The sequence below is a fragment of the Theropithecus gelada genome, chromosome 15, assembly GCF_003255815.1.
Source record: "Theropithecus gelada isolate Dixy chromosome 15, Tgel_1.0, whole genome shotgun sequence".
NCBI lineage: Eukaryota > Metazoa > Chordata > Mammalia > Primates > Cercopithecidae > Theropithecus > Theropithecus gelada.
Window position 1 is genome coordinate 76,673,136 of NC_037683.1, and position 4,728 is coordinate 76,677,863.

Sequence of the window (4,728 nt, forward strand, 5' to 3'; positions counted from 1 at the left end):
CTGTTGTTTTCCTTAGTTTTCATATGCTTTTTGAAGATGTTTCTGGAGGTGGTTTGACCCATGCAGACATCTAAGACTTACCTGTTCACTTGTCATTATCATTGAAACTCTCTTAAACCGTACTTTAAGAAGGATTATGGAACCTTCTGCTTTCCATCTGTATGACATGCAAACTGATGCCCATGACAGTTAGGCTTACCCCAAAATGCTGACCCATCTGTCCCACCAACTTAAAAATAACGAATCAACTACCATTCCTGGTAGAAGCCCTCGTACTGTAATAGTAGTTACACTTCTGATTCCTTGAGTTTTATTATAGTAATTTCTCTTCACAATTTCTACTGAGGACTTAAAAGAGAGTTTTGTGAATCTAAACTAAAATCTTTCCAACATACCCTGTCTTTGCTTTGAATCAACGTATAAATCTCAGTATTTGATTGAGAAATCTGTAGAAAAGGTTCTTAAAGTGTGGTCCCTGACCAAATCAGCAGCATCAGCATCACATGGGAACTTGTTAGAAATGCAGTTCTAAAGTCTCATCTCAAACCTACTGAATCAGAAACTCTAGTTATGGGGGCCAGCAATCTGTGTTTAATAAGCCTTCTAGGCTATTCTGAAGTAGGTTAAAGATCAAAAACCACTGGTAATAGAGTTAATGTATGCATATTGTTGAAGTCCTACTATTCAAGTGCTTGCATATCTCAAGTCAGTATACAAGTTATAATACTAAATTTTTGGTGTTTTTTTTTTTCTGTCCACACATGTAATAATTTTAGTACTGAAAATTAGAGCAAAACAGAGCCCGGTGAACCCAAAATGGAATTCCTACTTCATACCCATTAATTAGTTGATAAGCAGCATTTGAGATCGTTCTCTAGTTTCTTTCCCAAATATGTACAATAATGTTCTTAAATTTTTTATTTCTATTTGGCTTTGTTAATTCTTAGGACAAAGGTTCCACTTATATCTATGTCATACATACTTTGAATGCATTAATAAATATTTTTGGGAGGGAGCACCCAAGATGGCCAAGTAGGAACAGCTCCAGCCTCCAGCTCCCAGCATGAGCAACACAGAAGACGGGTGATCTCTGCTTTTCAACTGAGGTACCGGCTTTATCTCACTGGGCCATGTGAGATAGTTGGTGCTGGTCAGTGGGTACAGCCCAACCAGCAAGTGCTGAAGCAGGGCGAGGCATCACCTCCCTTGGGAAGTACAAGAGGGAAGGGAATTCCTTTTCCTAGCCAAGGGAAACCAAGACACACAACACCTGGAAAATCGGGTAACTCCCACCCTAATACTGCGCTTTACCAAGGGTCTTAGCAAACGGCACACCAGGAGATTATATCCCACACCCGGCCCGAAGGGTCCCACACCCACGGAACCTCCCTCATTGCTAGCGCAGCAGTCTGAGATCTAACTGCAAGGTGACAGCGAGGCTGGAGGAGGGGTGCCTGCTTTTGCAGAGGCTTAGTAGGTAAACAAAGCCACCGGGAAGCCTGAACTAAGTGGAGCACACCACAGCTCAAGGAGGCCTGCCTGCCTCTGTAGACTCCACCTCTGGGGACAGGGCATAGCTAAACAAAAAATAGCAGACCTCTGCAGATGTAAATGTCCCTGTCTGACAGCTTTGAAGAGAGCAATGGATCTTCCAGCATGGAGGTTGAGATCTGAGAACGGACAGACTGCTTGCTGAAGTGGGACCCTGACCCCTGAGTAGCCTAACTGGTAGACATCCCCCACTAGGTGCAGACTGACACCTCACACCTCACACCTCACACGATGGGGTACGCCTCTGAGATGAAGCTTCCAGAGCAAGAATCAGACAGCAACACTTGCTGTTCAGTAATACTCTATTTTCTGCAGCCTCCGCTGCTGATACCCAGGCAAACAGCATCTGGAGTGGACCTCAAGCAAACTCCAACAGACCTGCAGCTGAGGGTCTTTGCTGTTAGAAGGAAAACTAAAAAACAGAAAGGACACTCACACCAAAACCCAATCGGTACGTTACCATCATCAAAGACCAAAGGCAGATAAAACCACAAAGATGGGGAAAAAGCAGTGCAGAAAAGCTGGAAATTCAAAAAATCAGAGTGCATCTCCCCCTCCAAAGCAATGCAGCTCATCGCCAGCAACAGAAAAAAACTGGATGGAGAATGACTTTCACGAGTTGAGGGAAGAAAGTTTCAGTTGATCAAGCTTCTCAGAGCTAAGGGAGGAACTATGTACCCAGCACAAAGAAACTAAAAACCTTGAAAAAAGAATGGAAGAATGCATAACTAGAATAATCAATGCAGAGAGGTCCATAAACGAACTGATAGACATGAAAACCATGACACAAGAACTACATGACAAATGTACAATCTTCCGTAACCAACTCAATCAACTGGAAGAAAGAGTATCAATGATTGAAGATCAAATGAATGAAATGAAGCAAGAAGAGAAGTTTAGAGAAAGAAGAGTAAAAAGAAATGAACAAAGCCTCGAAGCAATATGGGATTATGTGAAAAGACCAAATCTATGTCTGATTGGTGTGCCTGAAAGTGACAGGGAGAATGGAACCAAGTTGGAAAGCACTCTGAAGGATATTATCCAGGAGAACTTCCCCAACCTAGCAAGGCAGGCCAGCATTCAAATTCAGGAAATACAGAGAACACCACAAAGATACTCCTCAAAAGAGCAATTCCAAGACATGTAACTGTCAGATTCACCAAAGTTGAAATGAAGGAAAAAATGTTAAGGGCAGCCAGAGAGAAAGGTCAGGTTACCCATAAAGGGAAGCCCATCAAACAGCAGATCTCTTGGCAGAAACTCTACAAGCCAGAAGAGAGTGGGTCCCAATATTCAACATTCTTAAAGAAAAGAATTTTAAACCCAGAATTTCATATCCAGCCAAACTAAGTTTCATAAGTGAAGGAGAAATAAAATCCTTTACAGACAAGCAAATGCTTAGAGATTTTGTCACCACCAGGCCTGCCCTACAAGAGATCCTGAACGAAGCACTAACATGGAAAGGAACAACAGGTACCAGCCATTGCAAAAACATGTCAAACTGTAAAGATCATGGATGCTAGGAAGAAACTGCATCAACTAACGAGCAAAATAACCAGCTAATATAATGACAGGTTCAAGTTCACACATAATAATATTAACCTTAAATGTAAATGGACTAAATAGTCCTATTAAAAGACACAGACTGGCAAATTGGATGAAGAGTCAAGACCCATCAGTTTGCTGTATTCAGGAGACCCATCTCACATGCTGAGACACAAATAGACTCAAATTTAAAGGATGGAGGAAGATCTACCAATCAAATGGAAAACAAAAAAAGGCAGGGGTTGCAATCCTAGTCTCTGATAAAACAGACTTTAAACCAACAAAGATCAAAAGAGACAAAGAAGGCCATTACATAATGGTAAAGGGATCAATTCAACAAGAAGAGCTAACTATCCTAAATATATGCACCCAATACAGGAGCCCCCAGATTCATAAAGCAACTCCTTAGAGACTTACAAAGACACTAAGACGCCCATACAATAATAATTGGAGACTTGAACACCCCACTGTCAACATTAGACAGATCAACAAGACAGAAAGTTAACAAGGATATCCAGGAATTGAACGCAGCTCTGTACCAAGCAGATCTAATAGACATCTACAGAACTCTCCACCCCAAATCAACAGAATATACATTCTTCTCAGCACCACATCTCATTCCAAAATTGACCACATAGTTGGAAGTAAAGCACTCCTCACCAAATGTAAATGAACACAAATTATAACACACTGTCTCTCAGACCACAGCACAATCAAACTAGAACTCAGGACTAAGAAACTCAATCAAAACCGCTCAACTACATGGAAACTGAACAACCTGCTCCTGAATGACTACTGGGTACATAATGAAATGAAGGCAGAAATAAAGATGTTCTTTGAAACCAATGAGAACAAAGATACAACATACCAGAATCTCTGGGACACATTTAAAGCAGTGTGTAGAGGGAAATTTATAGCACTACATGCCCACAAGAGAAAGCTGGAAAGATCTAAAATTGACACCCTAGCATCACAATTAAAAGAACTAGAGAAGCAAGAGCAAACACATTCAAAAGCTAGCAGAAGGCAAGAAATAACTAAGATCAGAGCAGAACTGAAGGAGCCAGAGACACAAAAAACACTTCAAAAAATCAATGAATCCAGCAGCTGGTTTTTTGAGAAGATCAACAAAATTGATAGACCACCTGCAAGACTAATAAAGAAGAAAAGACAGAAGAATCAAATAGACAATAAAAAATGATAAAGAGGATATAACTACCAACCCCACAGAAATACAAACTACCATCAGAGAATACTATAAACACCTCTACACAAATAAATTAGAAAACCTAGAAGAAATGGATAAATTCCTGGACACTTACACTCTCTCAAGACTAATCCAAGAAGAAGTTGAATCCCTGAATAGACCAATAGCAGGCTGTGAAATTGAGACAATAATTAATGGCCTACGAACCAAAATAAGTACAGGATCACACGGATTCACAGCCAAATTCTACCAGAGGTACAAGGAGGAGCTGGTGCCATTCCTTCTGAAACTATTCCAATCAATAGAAAAAGAGGGAATCCTCCCTAACTCATTTTACGAGGCCAACATCATCCTGATACCAAAGCCTGACAGAGACATAACAAAAAAGAGAATTTTAGACCAATATCCCTGATGAATGTCGATGC